Source organism: Topomyia yanbarensis, chromosome 1 (genome assembly GCF_030247195.1).
Source record: "Topomyia yanbarensis strain Yona2022 chromosome 1, ASM3024719v1, whole genome shotgun sequence".
Taxonomy (NCBI): Eukaryota; Metazoa; Arthropoda; class Insecta; order Diptera; family Culicidae; genus Topomyia; species Topomyia yanbarensis.
The window spans coordinates 96,499,507-96,515,934 of NC_080670.1; the positions used below are offsets into that span (position 1 = coordinate 96,499,507).

The window sequence follows — 16,428 nt, forward strand, 5'->3', positions numbered from 1 at the left end:
GACCGCACTGTTTAACTTAAATCAAAATAAAAAATCAAAAGCAATAAAAAGAAAAAAATCGATAAGAAAAGTAAAAAACGAAACACTTCACCAGTTGGTTCCTGACGAGCTGGTAGGTGAATTGATCCTTCGTTTGTTTTATTCGTCACCCGCGTGACCTTCACACATTAGAGCTGATATAGCTCGTCTAAACAAAGCCGTCTTTCAGGCAAGAAAAATGTTTAGTAACGCACTTCACTGCACTACTTTAACTGATATCGCAGGTAACAATTATCACTCGCGGGACTGTTTATTAGTAATGCTTTACTGCAGCCTCTGCCACAGCAAGCACCTTCGTACCACCGAAAAAACTAAACCACACCGGAGAGAACAAAAAGCACTTGTTTCCCGGTACAAAGTTGGGTTACGAATGACCTTCCGTATATTCTATATTGAAGATTTGTATACTACATTTCACTTTTGTGCACTAGGTTAATATTGCTCTGGTGGTCTTTGTTATTCATGTATCTGTTTACGCTGCTTCAAGTAGCTGCGGTGAATGATCATGGTCTACTTGTTATCACGGGCAGCGTTTACTGCCAGCTCCAATACTAGGGCAGCAAAATATTCCTTCATTGATGCCAGGTAGACGGGTGTTCCTTCACCGACACGTTCGGCGCAATGACCGTTTCTCAGCAAACGACGGGCTCGACCGACATGAGCGTAATACATAAAAATCTAATTTTTGATTCAATACAATTGCAGATATACATTCAAAAACTCAGGTGCCATTCCGGCTGAAAATTTTGAAGCGGGGCCCCCTATATTGAAACTTTAGAAGTATTCTACTTCAAAATGTTTTCACAACATTTCAAATGTCTTCAAAATGAAAACATGTTTTCATATCTGGCATCGCTGATCGACAGGGATGAAACGAAATGTACTTAACTTTAAGGTGCCATTTACTTTGTTTTACGTTTTAAATTTCTTAAAGCTAGAGGATTATGCATTGAAATTTTTTTTATTATGAAACTAAGAAAAATATTAACTTTCAGTTTCAGGCATCGTGTGATCAACGGCATAGAATACAGACCCGGACGGCCTTCATCAGGAACCACCATGTACTGGGACGAAGGGTGGTCCCCCTCGAGCCGGCAGGGGTTCCTTCAGACGATTTCGTAATACGGCTCGGATGCGGATCAGGCAACACAACAAGTTGCGCGTGTGGTGTTTGTGCTGTAGGTCCCGTGCTTGTTTAATCATTCGATAGAGATGCTTCGTATCACTTTGAAGTCGCATCAAACCGTGATAACCGGAGCCACAGGCGCAGATATCGCTATTTGTGAGCCCAATACGTCGGAGATTAGAGCCTGATGTTTAACGTGTTGATCAGGAATCGAAGCATCACACGGATGAAATCCCGACCCACATCCATTCCTCTAAACTTTCTGGATAATAGCTTCTATTGAGCTGAAGTTGTCCGAGGTAATGATCGGTGGGTAAAGTATCAATAATTTTAAGAGCCGTCTGTGTAAAACATTTTGTGGCAGTCGACTTCTCAAAATTTACTATAAGATGTTTGGAATCATTTAGCCTCAATTTTACCGGATACCGCGGATGAGTAGGTTCTTCCAATCAATATTTCTTGTGAGGTCATACGAAACATTGATTGTATTCGGTGGCCCTGAACTGTTAACAATAGTAATTTCAATTGACAGATAGTCACTGCCGTGGGGAAGTTAATGAATGAGGGAGGCGGTGAATCTGAATGTTGGTTTCGGTAAATACAAGCAGAAATAATTGATTTTGAAATTTCGAAGCACATGTAATCTAATCATAGCGATGTCGACCAGAGGGACAAGTTTAATGCACTCGGTGTGCTGAATAAGCTGAAATCCGTGTCATTTCACTCGTTTTTCAAAATGGTCACATTGAAGTTGTCACAAAGTTCTACCTCACGATCGATTATCGTCATGAAGACATCTCCATGCCGTACCGTGGGAATTGAAATCACCTGAAACTAGTCTCGGTGCGGGGAGGACTTCCGCTGTCGGTGGCCAACTGAGGCTCTAGAGGAGGTGTAGGTGGAAGCAATGCATTCTACTTTAGCAAGCGATAACTTCCCGAGCAAAGTCGAACATCAAAATTACAACAAGTAGAAATCATATTTTGATAATAGCATCAAATTGAAATCTTTGTTTGCTATCAGTTTTAGATTTTTTAAATATCACATCAAATTTTTATCTCGTTTTGCTATCCTAGTTTCTTAGAAGAATTTTCTATGTTTTTATTTCTTTGGTGTAACATCAAAGTGAATACATATTTTGTTATCAAAAAAAATTTCAACATCTCAATGAGCTTTTAATTTACTCTCATACTCTCACTGATAGCAGAATTAGTTTTCTGTTTGATGTCATAGGATAATTTTGCTGCTCTCCATTTTGATCTTTTAATCGTTAAAACGACAACAACCTGAGTAATCATTTGCTGAACATCACAACATCAAGTTTAGTTTTCAATTTGTTGTCAGACTCTGCTCGGATTATATGCCTGGTTGCGGGGGAGGTCGATTCGATTGAAAGAATAGCACTTTTTGACTCCCAAAAATACAAATACATCACATTTAAAATTATATATTAAAATTTTAAAAGAATCGATTTTAGCGATAATGCTAGTGCAATTCCAATGCAGAGCAGTGATCAGATCCGGGAGGAGGAGGAGCTCTGGAGAGAAAATGTTCCTCCTTTTTCTATTGCTTCTAGGCACAGTAGAAGATGTTTGAAAATGTCCAAAACTAATGATTTTCATCTGTCTTTCTATATAAAATTTATTCCCAGAATGTTGAAAATTTTTCTATTTTGACTCATCGACGGATTTCTATATGTATTGAAAATATCCAAAAAACATTGGCGGACCCCCATGTGTATTGAAAATGTTCAAAACTATTGATTTTTATCTTCCAACAACTTGCTTTTCAATATAAATATCATTCAGAGAAATTTGAAAATTTTTCCATTTTGATGCATTTAAAATGTCCAAAACTATTGATTTACAACTGCCAACAATTTAATTTGCCTTTCAATATAAAGCTCATTCCCATGAAGTTGAGAAATATTCCGTTTTGACACATTGGCAGACCCTCATGTGCATTGAAAATGTTCAAAATTAGTCTGGTTGCAGTCAAAAAGTGCTAAATTCAACCAGCGACAATCTTATTTTTTCTTATTCTAAACAAGGAAATCACGTCGGATGTAGTGTACATTATTCGTACAATGATGCGCTGTAATGCGCACTACTTCCGACGCAATGGATTAGCGTTGAACAAGAATGTCGCTGGATGGATTTTCCAGTTTTCAATTGTAACGATAATATTGATTTTCATCTGCCAACAACATGCCTTTCAATATAAAACTCTTCCAAAAACTTGCAACATTTTTCATTTTGACTCGTCGACACTCCACTGCATATTTAAAATGTTAGAAAACAGATAATGAACACTGATACACGAGGAAAATCACATCGCAATCATTACTGATACTTTTGACTTGTAAGTTTTTCCGAAATGCTCACTGCAGTTAAAATCATTCGCTCAGTTATCAAATTCAACCACAGATCCAAATCATCACTGACTCCCCCAAAAATTTTGTTGAAGATATCATCCTTCTAAATTGGGGACTGTTCATAAACCACGTAGACCGAAATTTGAGAATATTCAAATCTTTCCAAAAATATTTATTTTTCTTATGTAATTAATAGCCATATCACCTGAGAGTATTATCGCAAAGTATCAAAGCTTAACTCCGAATATTTTCGAAAATAAATATAGTAGAACCAGTTTGCACGGAGTTACGTAGGGTCAAGATATAAAATTTAACAAGTGTTTAAATATTTTGAAATCAGTGTAAATGATTGCAAGAGAAACTTATTAACTCGAGTCAACACTTTGTTGTAGAAGTTTCACTACACTACTGCTTTAACCACCGAAATCAACAAATAAAAAAAATAATCCACCTATTAATATAAATCGGGTGTTTTGTTGTTACAATGGTGGTTTTATTGCTTAACTTTGACCATTTTTTAACTTTTTATGGTTCATGCATTTAATGGTCCATGCATGTCTGCTAACTAGTGGTGTCTCAGATGATTTCAAAGTCAAAATCTTCCGTCGAGAGGAATTTTGGTCAAACATCTTTAGAACTCATTTTGTATTATTCCTAGATCAAACCTATATCAAAATATACGCAAGAAACAACAATGTGTGAGGTTGCCCAAACAAAATCGTGGGTTCTGGGTTGAGTGGTCGCTTAACGAGTAGTTACCTCAATAGTGTACTAGCTTTGAAGTGCCTGCATAAATACACCTAGCTGAATAGACCGAATACAACTCTCTTTAAATCCCATTTATAATTAGTAATAAGAGAATAACAAAAAAATAAGAGTCTACGTAGACTTTTTCAAAGGCCCCCCTCCCCCCTCGTAGACAAACGTAGACTTTTGATAGACCCCCCCCCGTCCCCCTATGAGTCTACGTGGTTTATGAACGGCCCCTTGCTATAATTTTGAGATACTGGAAAAAGTATGTTCACTAGCACGATCTAGCGGGTGATATCCAATATCATTGTATTATCAAACAGCCTTTGTCGTCCTCAGAAACATTACTGAAAACCTTATTTTCCTAAATGATTAATCTTTCGAGATAAAATATCACTCAACATGTACTGGAAGTTGTGTACTCTCTAGTGCCGCCTAGTGGCTGGATTCAGAAATTATCTATTCGCCGTCGGACAGCACTCGACCTGCCGATGAATATTGCCGAAGGCACCACGCTTCTACATTATCATGATCTAGAGGTATAGAATTTGAAAAATAGTACATGCTCGCAAGCGCCGTCTAGAACATTGTCGAAAACTCCATCTTTCTAAGTTATTAGACTTTTGAGATGTATCATATTCTATAATGTGCTGTGAGCTGGTACGCTCACTAGCGCTACATAGCGAGATTATCCCAAGCTAATCTGTCACCATCTGGTAGTCTCTGATTTCTTGTGCAACTTTACTGAATACCCCTCTAAATAATCTCGTTATTGAGATAAAGAATAATTTTAACATTAGTTGAACATTTGCATTCGCACTAGCGCTACATGGTGGGACAATTCCAAGCTATTATTTTCACCATCCAGAAGCTCTTGACTTTCTGGATAAATCTTTTTTATTTCAATTATACAGGTTTAAGCCTTCGGATCATTCGCGACTTGTTTTGGGTTAGGAAAATCTCTAATCCTAGGGGGGGGGGTCTGAGATTTGAACCCAGGTCAGTTTCGATATATTTCACGTTAAACCCAGTCACATTCACGGCGATTTATCTCTTTTAAAGAATCCCTGGGGGCACAGTTCTAAACTAATTGGCACAACAACTATGCCAAAGAAAGTATGGCGCTAAATGTTAACGTAGACGAAATACTCGGCCACAGCCCCAATCAGTCGAAATCCCACCAGCTATGGGATTCCTACTACGCGGGTACCGCGCAGTAGAAATCTGCGTAATAAGAGACCCGACTGTAGCCTTGCGCTGGTGATGTCAATCGCCCGGTCCGGGGTATACACTGTTTCGAGCCATGGAAATGGGTAATAAACGCTGTTCGGTTTTCTCCTTCCTTTCCTCCCAAGTAACAATTTGAATTTTATAGCACACTACAAGTGCAATCTGTTTTAAGAGCGGCTTCAAGAGCGCCATAAAACTACAATTGCTACTAGAGCTGTAAATATACGATCAAAGATTCCACATAGGGATACCCGAGTACCTGGTACCGCAGTTGGCGCCGTAACAAGTATATTCATGTCAAATAGCTCTGAGATAAGCAACATTTGACATAGGTACCAACATCGAAAGAATTTTACGCAGAGGATACATGCTATATAAATTCAAAATAGCGTCATAACTATTTGCCATGAAAGCGACTCAAGTGTACTCCAGTATTCAATACAAATAAACTCGTTCTTATGCGATACTTATGCTATTCAATAATACCGTTGCAGCGATGTCTAAGCCGGAAACATCCTGCTGACCGAACAGGATGTAGACAGGTTAGCCGACAGCGATAGTGCAGCTATCAAATGCCCTGCCAATAGTTTTGTCGGAACACCTTACTGGATGGCCCCGGAAGTGATTCAAGCGATGTATGAAGGATAGTATGATGGCAAGGTGGATGTTTAGTCACTAGGAATTACTTGTATCGAGCTGGAGAAACGGAATCATTCCTACTTCAACATGATGGAAATGTCGACGCTGTATCACATTGCGCAAAATGAGGCGTCCACGTTGCAGGTAAATGTGCAACATCCACAGGATGCTTTAAAGTTGATCTGACCACTGTTTTACATACTTCAGGCTACGGACTGGAAAGATGTGTTCAGCAGTTTTGTTTTTTGCTTGAAGAAACCTTCGGTAGAGTAACCAAACTCTAGTAAACTGTTAACTCATTCATTCATAACTAGGATACGATTGCTAATGTGCTAATTGATTTGATAGCAAGGTAAGTTATCATTATGAACGATCTGCGGTACATAATACATTTTTTTCATCGTTACAGAACAATAGCTGCCGTTACAAAATTGGACAATCTGAACTGTAGGAAGATGAACAAATTTTAAATGGCCAACTCCTGCGAAACGGAAGTAACGTCGGCGAGAACACACCGGACGAGCGAATCGGTGGCGACAGTAGTACAAATAACAGGATCACCTTAGAACATTCACTCCATTCGGTGGATCAGCTTGGTGGAATTATACGGAATGCTTCGAGGCATCAGCTGCCAGGATCCGGGCTGCCGCCAATGCACAACAGTAGTATGAATAACTCTAGTGATCGGGGCAGTTTGAAACCTGGCGACGGTATTGGTCGGATGGATTCCGGAATTGGTGGGGGCAGCAGCGAAGGTATAGACAGCTGGTGGAAGTTGTTCTGGACTCTTGCTCCGGAAACATCAGTGTTCATGCCACGGGTTACCAAAATTTATAGTCCCGTTGTACCTAATCACCATTCACATCCAATAACGTAAAACTAATAAAGTTAGTACGTAGTATTGCTAAAAATAAAATAATTTAAAATTGTGTTTACATTCGTATGTTATTTAAATGGAGTAAACAAAATATCGTAACCTCAAATTTCCAAAAGCGGTGGTCCAACAAACGTTCATCGCTCCATACAAAAAACCGTCCAACGGTGGACCCTTATTGGTCCAATTTGTTGAACGAAACGATCGAGCTGTCACACTGCTCGACGTCCAAAAAAGTGTTGCAAAATCGCCTTTTGCAGGTCCTTCATTGAACGTTCGTTGGACGATTTTTTGGACGCTTGTTGGACCGTCGCCCAACAAATTGGACCAATGAAGGACTCTCGTTGGATTTTTTTCTTAGAGGGATTGTTGATGGAGAAGTTTGTCAAACTTGTTAATAGAGAAATTTGTCAAACTTGTTGATGGAGAAGTTTGACAAACGTGCTTTGCTCATTCAGGATAGCAAAATACGCCGTACGCGAAACTGATGTGTTTTGACAGAATTTGTTGTCAAAACTTCAAAAAAATGTTAAGGTTTGAAATTCGGCTGATTGATTGATTGTTTTATTTACGTGACTTTAAAAAATTCATTCGCCACGTTAAAAAAAAAATCGGCGCTATTTTGATACTGTTGGTATTTGTCTTTCCAGGAAAATCATGCCTCAAATAAATCGGAAAGGTACAAACTATTTGAATTCAATTGTTTGATACATGCTGAAATGTAAGCAAATGCCATTTCGTTTGAATCCTTTCCGATAGTTCACCAAAAATCAGCTGCTCTTGAAAAGCATACAGCAGTCGAGTATACTGCCAGTCTTGCGTGGTATTATTGTCGAATGTATCTAGTTGAATTCTACATCCGGGTCGGACCGTAGCCTGTGTAGACTATTGTTATTTTATCATAAAGTACTGAATGAGCTCATGGAAGTCGAGATGATGAAGAGTCTGTCGATAGCGATTCCATCGAATCCATCAAACGGAACCTGCGTCTGGCGCTGGATATTTACGCTACTAATGTTGGTGTGCCAAATACTACCCAATAAACAGATACACTATCCTCACCACTTGCCAAAAACATGCTCAGGACAAATTGCTCAAGTTGTCCGGTATTGCGCTTGGTAGCTTTAACAATTTGGGAACGAGAAAGTTATTTTAGCTTCGTCAAATCGCCTCTCCTTCGTCCGTCTTCATATCTCTCAAAACCTCTGTCGAACCGTTTCTGTTTGGTTTTGTTGCTCATGTGGTACACCCTGCTTTGCTGATGCTTGAATGTTTGGCTGTATATTTTACACGAGTACATCTTTTCCTTTACGTTGGTATTAGAAACCTTGCATTTGGACACATATGTGTTATACTTTTTACCACAATCGCGACAATCGAACAGTTTCCCGGTGGCATGCAAATTCTCGTGTTTTCCCGGGTGTGAAACCTGACGTGTATCTTCAGCGTTATCGATTGAGTGAATGTTTTCGAACAGTGGGGACACATTTGAAGGGCTTTTTACCTGTAACAGTAAACAGTATATAATTGGAATTTACAGAAAAGAAAATAAGTAAAACCTTAACCTACTCGTGTGCCATCGAATGTGCGTCGTCATCAGGTACTTGTCCGCAAACTCTATTACAATATGGACATCGGTTCCGAATGGGTAATGAACGATCCTTCTTTAGCGGCAAACCAGCAGATTCCTTTTCTCCCTTTGAACTATTTTGTTTCATGTTGCGATCCGGATCCATAAATCGACGAAAACGCTCTGCAAATCACCCATTTCAACTTTTTCCTCTCCCCTCCCGCTAATAACGTAAATCTTCCCATTCTCTTCCTTGATGCGCATTCCGGTTTTTGGTTCCAAAGGAAAATGTTTAATTCATCAGCGTCTTCCACAGCATTTTCGATATCTGATCGCTCATCGTCCGCGTCCTCGTGTACTATCTCTGGATCCACTTGGATGTCAACTTCTTCCGCGCTAGGCTAAATCGTCGCTGTTGTGCTATATTATGACAAACGCCATTTTGGGGTAAACTGAGTTAGATATGCCACATTACTTGTTTGAAAAATCTCTACAAAGTGGCGTTTTCAGAATTTTGAAATTCTACTTGGTTACTTAGATATAGCTAGAAACATGATAAGAAATTGTAAGTTTTTTGCTTCAAATCACTATATCTAGGGATTGGCTCAAGTTATATTAAAGTTTTCGACGGTTTTATGTGTGAAAATGTCTGAGGAACACAATGGCATAAACATTTTCGAAAGAAAATTATACGAGTTGTGAGAAAAACACAGTTTTAGTTTTGAACTGGAAATAAAATATATTTGGCAACACTGTAATCAAGAATAACCATTTTTTCTAGATTCCCTGACTCATTTCCTTTAAAATGCATTTCACCGAATGTTTATAGACCATATGAACCCAAAGATATGAATAAAAGTTAAAAAGCGATGATTTTTTTCTATGGAAAATTTTCCATGCACGATTATGACACGTCCTACAAATTTTGACATCAATACACGCCTATGACACGTGTGAGTGCGACTTTTGTTTACATTCATAGTAAAAACTCGCAACATAGTCAACCGATCTTCGTAATATTTGAGAGATTAATGCAGAACAGATAGAAGCATCAATTGTCTTCTTTGGATTGTTTATACCATTTATAAGTTTCAAGATATTCAATCTCAAACTTTAAAAATCGTTTTTCTCGAAATGTGCTAAATGGCGCTTGTAATAAGATAGCACAACAGCGACGAAATCTGAAAGCAGCTTTCGGAAATAATTAGCTGCTGTATGAGGGTTCGGCGGCGTTTGTAACATGAAATGTAGTTAGATTGCACTAGCGAGGCAATGGAGAAATTTGGCATTGTCAGGGTGCACCTGATTTGTTCCTTTCGTTCTTCCGTAACGGCAAGCACGCGCCGAAAGAGTGCTTTACATAGGCCAGCGCAGAAACCACACCTGTCGGAGATGTGGGAGGAATGTGGCCACTTAACTGTGAATGTGAGAAAGTACATAAACAAGTGAGCGAGAAATGCAACTAAAATCCATACCGTGTTCATCGCCGTTTTGTATGTCCAACAACACAAGAGAATTAAATATTTTTCAAATTCCCGTTCTAATCATTTTTTGTCCAATTGAAGTCTGCCTAAACTTTTTTAGGGTAGACCTTGTCGCTGTAGAGTTCTATGCAATTCCTTTCACACACACTTTTGGGGTTTTGTTTTCCTCCAGCTGACATACATAAAACTCAGCCAATTTAAACGTTCGAATTAGCTCGCCTGAAGTATTTCTAGGACGATTTTTCAGAAGGGCCTTACAGCAATTGCATGCTTCCGAGAAAATCGGCTTTGAAATTTTTCATGATGTTTTTTATTCTCTATTCAAACGAGTGATTGTTAGTAACCCAAACTAAAGATTAAAGTAAACTAGGTAGACATATTATTCATTCTGACCCTTCATTTTCTAGCGAGAATTTATTTATGAGCTGAAAAGCGAGAATATATACAATGCGCCGTTTTCAAATTTTGGTATGTTTAACGCCCTACTTTGCCGCCTGTCGTCGACCAGCTTTTGCTGCTAGGGCCGTTGACAGCCGCCTCTTGTTGACAACAAAATCTTCATGCGACCGCAACCTAACGGCGTGTTTTCATTTCAGTTTGCTCTAAGGCTTTTACTTTCAATGGAAATATAATAGAGTTTTCATTTAATTGATCACAAAACATTAAGAGAAAATGAAGTGGGAACACCGCACGAAACAAAAGCAACAAAGTGCTGCATTCTAAGAACTACGGAAAGTGTTTTTGTATGCCCCTACCTCACATCAACCTGTTATCTTCATCGTATGTAGCCAACGTCATATCTTTCTCAAGAATTGAATAAAAGCCGAAACAATTCACAAGATTTGCACGGGAACTTTCTGCTGGCAGCCAACGACAGCGCCAGAGTATTCTTATTTATCTAATATCGAATTTCAGAACGCGATTTGCTGATTGTACATCTTACCAATTTCAGTAAACATAAATGGACAATGCATTTTATAACAATATTATACAAATCAAGTACATTTAGCATTTGAAAAAAAAAAAATTAAAATATAAATTGAGATTGAAACATGTTTTTATTTCCAAATATAGGCTCTGCGTGCATTTATGAATAATGTTCGTGTAAATGTAGCTACTTCCGTGAAAGATAAATAAAGTGCCGTTTAAAGTGCAAAATATTTTTTTCTCGTATGCAATTGATATCTGCGCGATTGCTGCTGCTCAAATAGCTCTATAAAGAAAAAATGCGTTTGACCAATGAACATTTTCTTTCCGCTTTAATAATCCACTTGAAGTACTTCTCATTACAACTTTCCATTTCCCACTTAAAAGCAAGAGCCGAATCACCCAACGATATCTGATGTGAAATTAGATCGGCCTGTTGAGATTGACTATTTTCGGTTATTATTGATCAACTCCTACTAAACTGTCTCCGATAAAGCAATAAACGAGCCTTAATGTTTCGTAGGAGGCGGTTTCTTGTTATAACAGAATTAATGCTATTGATTTTTCTGCTATTTTACCCATCATAGATAACTACACATTTAATCCAGTTAGCTGAGGTGTTGCCTCGAAGTGAAGATTTTTGAAACAATTAGCAGCAGAACATTTGTTTTAGAAAGATCCTAGCCACTTCACTTTGCGTAAGGGCTATTGATGACATCAAAAGCACATTCCGTAGCGTAGCTGTGTTATGCTGTGAAAAACAATAATATTCATCAGGTGGGACTCCGCACAAAGATAGTTAGGTATGAGGTGGTTGCTGGGGGACAAAACTGGGGCAAGTTCCAACCCTAACTGCTGATCAAACTGTGATCTAACAGTATTGTTTAAACGTCTCATTTTTATAAACGGTATTCGCGAAACTACATGCAACATTATAGTATATAACTCACCTTCGTCGGAGCGATTCAATACACAATAATAAACAACCTGTTCGATCACTTCCTTTGCTCCTTAAAAATGTTTTTGTGAGCGCAGGTCCGGAACAGCCAGTGACTCCATAGCACGCGAAACACGAACGGCTTAACAGCAAATCATTTCCGATAACGGGCTGTTGTCATAGCCGCATCAACATTATTGTATTGAAAACAGTCGGTAAAGCAGGGCGTATTGAAGGCTGAAAAATAATAATGGCCTAATGCACATAATTTACTCAATGAGTATTTTTGAGGATATATCGGCATATTTATAATAAATGCAACAAAACTTGGCCAAAATGATCGCTGTGACCCTCAGCAAGCATTAGAAGTGCATTTTAACTCAAAAAAATGATTATGACTGTTGAAAATTATGAGTAAACAAAACGGGCTTATCAGCAACAGGATTCTACTGCAATTAATTTTGCTTTACGGCCTTTTTATGAATCTTGTTTTTGGCGGTCCAAAGAGTTTTTTCTAATGTTATTCGAACGGAGAATGATAATTTAATGGCTTAGGTTTAATATTAAGCATAAAACCAGTTTGTTTACATTTTGCTCTTACGCCCTTCTGTAATGTTGCCCAAGATTTATAATGGTGTTGAAATGCTCTGTGTCGCTGTAAAACTTATTCATGAGACGTACTGTGTAGATATCTGACGTTTGAAATACCGCACACTAAGATCTCTCAATTTTATACTACCGCCCTCCCCTTAAGCCCACCCAGTTAAACTCATTCCGGAACCGGTTCGGATTTCTGAATGGAGCCATTATGGATTCCAAATCAAATGCATCAAACGGTTGTTGCATTTGATTTGGAATCCATACTGACTCCATTCAGGATTCCGAATCAAATTCCGAATGGTTTGACCGGGCAGGAGTGGTTTGTTTTCCTCCCAATCCAAACGTCAAAACGGCACAGTACCAACGCAGCTGGATAAGTCTACCGGTTGGTTAGGTTCCATCATAAAAAAAATCCGACCGAAAAGCTATTTTCGATTTGTTTTCCTCCACCTGTGACTGGTGGAAGAAAACAATTCGTTGAACACACAAATGCAGTTACAGATTGCCAAGTACTGTATAAAATGAAAGCAAATGAAATGAAAATTTCAATCAAAATGAACAGCATGCTTTGATCGAACAGCGCTTCCAAATTAATTTTTCTTCTACAATTCGACCTGTCAACACGAAGGGTAGACAAATTTGATTGCGTGGTGAGTCCTAAATTGATTACTCTTTTGTATGGGACCTTGGTGTATTTAATTTGTATTTTATCACACTCTGCATAATCACGATCAAAAGAGTGCGATATAGTTGCTTCATAAAAATAAAAAAAAAATTCTGGAAAATCATTTGGCATCCCTGCGCTAACACAAATATTTCATGTGTTTGCACTCTTGAAAATTCATGAAGTTCAAACAGCACAAATTTTTTTTCGCATGGCGATTTGTTTGACGTATACGCCGGTTTGACTATATTTGACAAACAGTGTACTGATCCATCAAACTTGTTTTATTATGTTTGTCAAACAATATTAGGCGTAACGTCCGGTAACGCATCAATGCAAATATTTGATGAAAAAAGTTTGTTAAACAGTTGATCTCGTGTACTGGCCTTGTCAAATTTGTTTGTCAAACACGTTTATTTGATCAAATTTTGCTTCATCAAATATTTTACGTTATGACCTAAGACAAGACGTGACAATAGGGGGGGCCGTTTTTGTTCCAATTTTATGTCAGAATGTTCCAGCTCCTGATTGGTTGATTCTGACGTTTTGCACCGTACGCAATGTTACTACAGGGATATCGAAATTATGTTTTGCAGTGTTGCTATATTTATAGGAAAAGATTTTCATTACTTTTGACAAATAAAATTATTATCGTTAAAAAAGTAAAAATGACTAAATTGAACTGAATTTGCGCGGCAAAGTGAAACAAGTATTTATCATGCATTTACCGCATACGTGGTTGATCAACTTTAACAAAAATAAGACAGAAATCACACTGTAATCTAAAATTATTCAGAAAATGGCTTCGTCAAACCTTACTAAACAACCATGACATGGAAAAAACGTGTCCTTCATCAATATAGTGAATTCAAGATACAAAATTTTGTCGGCATAAAATAAATTAACAAGACTATATTTTCATTAATAAAAACAGCAACACTGTTCGGAAGATTTCGGCAGGGTGAAAATGTGCGAAAAGATGAATGCCGAAGGAAAAATAAGAAGCCGATTGTCACATCTTGTCTTAGGTTATGACAAATAGTGTACTGGTAGCTTAAGTCGTGCCACTGCAGTGGTGCTAGTTCGCAGAGAAAAATGTTGCCAAACCATTTTATTTAGTTGGGATAAGATGGTGAGTCTTTATTCAGTAATTCAGCGTCTTTAATTGGACTCATAAGCAAATTTTGTGGTGATTTGGTGATGTCATGGCGGCTCGAATGGAGCAAAATTTGAAAAAGGCTCATCCCATTTACTATTTTCCATATCTAAAAATTAAACAATTTAAGCATTTTTATCATCATATGTATTTCGCTGTTCACATTAGAAACTGTCCTCATTCCCCCATATCTAAACAGAAATATAGATGCCATTTGGAATATAAAAAATCCAAAAGAAAATAAATCGATTTTCGGAAATACAAGAAGATTACTTTCAAAATAAAACCTAAGACAAGACGTGACAATAAGGGGGGCGTTTTTTGTTCCAATTTTACGTCAGAATGGTCCAGCTCCTGATTGGTTGATTCTGACTTTTTGCACCGTACGCAATGTTACTGCATGGATTTTTTTTTATAAAATGTTAAAACTTTAAAACTAAACAAGAAATATTTATTTGTTATTTCTTGTTTAGTTTTAAAGTTTTAACTTAATAGTACAATTTCAACACTGAGTTTGAAAGTAAAAGTTCAAATTATTTACATCTACCCTATTTTCTTGATTTATTTCAATGAACGAGATGTAACAAAACAACAGTTTCAGCATCATTGTTTTCGTTGTTGCCTCAATTCGCTCTAGCGAAGGCCTCAGCAGTTCATCATACGGGATGTGCCGTGCTCCAGTCAGTATCTGTAGCTTTTGCCGAAATATTGTGTAGGCATCACGCACTCGTACACATTGAAAGAATCTGTGTTGTATGGTTTCGACTGTCTCTGCACAGTGAATACAATTTTCTCCATCTGCTCGTCTCATGGTGTGTAGTGAGCGCCTGTGTGGTACTTTCTGATTTACCCACATTTATAAGACACTGCGCTGATCAGGCAGTAGCCCACGGGAGGATATATTCCTCCATATTCGCCTCCAATTTTCTCCGGGACTGGCAACTACAACTTTAGCTTTGTCGGTTCGTTCAATATATAATCAACTAATTTGATCGGTAGAGGGGTGTTGACGAATTTGGAAGGGAAGGGTTGTAATATTGTCAATGATAATTTTTAGGCAAGGAAGAGAAGTTGCTTGGGGAGGATTCGCTGGGTTGAGGTAGGAACTATAGAAGGGAAGGGATTCGATCTCGTGTAGGTGGCGATTAATTAGCAGTGCTTTGCATTTTATCGCCGGTAGCTGCAGGTTTAGGCCGCCGTCTTCTTTACTACGCGCCAGTTGTTGCATCGGTACCGTCGCACAAAAGCCGTGAAATAGATAAGAGCGCATGGTAGCAGTTAGTTTAGCCACGTGCGCCGTTTTTGGATGAAGGTTGGCTGCCATGTACCACATTTTTGAAGATATAAAAGTATTCAACAGCGTTACTTTTTGGTGTGTAGCCAAACGACACAGCGAGTGAATCCAGACCAATCGAGCAAAATTTGTCACGAGAATGTCCCAGTTTAAGGACACCATTAATGGGATTGAGTTCGCAAAAATCACACCGAGTATTTTGATGCTGCTTTCTGTACGAAGCCAGGACACTGTTATGGGATGCGTTGTCAGTCCAACGTCAATTGCCGTTGTTTTCGCTTCATTCAGACGGGTTCCTGAGACTCGTTCGAACCGCCTGAATAAAGCCCGCATTTCATTCAGCTGCTCTGCGTTGCTGACGATGGCACTGATGTCGTCTGCGTATGCGACGATTAGGTCTGCTCCACACACCTGTTCAGTAGCGGTTGAAACTGAATAATAAATAGATGCATAGCTAATGGGTCACCTTGACGGGCCGGTCGCTGTATGGGGAAGGGTGCGGAGAGATGTCCGTTTATTAGCAGTCGAGACGAAGATGCGGCTGCTATATGAGAAAGCAGCTCAACCAGTGCCGTGTTGAATCCCAGCGCGCGCATGGTGTGGCACAAAAAATGGTGGTTTACCCTATCGAATGCATGATCGAGGTCGAACGACACCAGTTTGCCTCTCCGCTTGTTCGTTTTCAGCTGAGCAATTCTGTCTTTTAGTGCCAGGGTGGCCTGAAAGATGTTCCTGGTAGAGTTTGAGCACTTTTGTGGGTCAGT

The 16,428-nt window shown here is 38.7% G+C and overlaps 2 long non-coding RNA genes across 2 annotated transcripts; one reads left to right on the top strand and one right to left on the bottom strand.

The window, feature by feature from the left end:
• Nucleotides 1-5,621: 5,621 nt before the first annotated feature.
• LOC131681253 (uncharacterized) lies at nucleotides 5,622-7,016 on the top strand. Its single transcript, XR_009303951.1, has 3 exons — nucleotides 5,622-6,302; nucleotides 6,366-6,510; nucleotides 6,568-7,016. It is a non-coding gene; the product is annotated as an uncharacterized LOC131681253 (long non-coding RNA).
• Nucleotides 7,017-7,583: 567 nt separating this feature from the next.
• On the bottom strand, nucleotides 7,584-12,663 carry LOC131680681 (uncharacterized). The gene is made up of 4 exons (XR_009303870.1): nucleotides 11,964-12,663; nucleotides 10,078-11,764; nucleotides 8,602-10,019; nucleotides 7,584-8,536 (listed from the first exon to the last, which is right to left on the bottom strand). It is a non-coding gene; the product is annotated as an uncharacterized LOC131680681 (long non-coding RNA).
• Nucleotides 12,664-16,428: the final 3,765 nt, after the last annotated feature.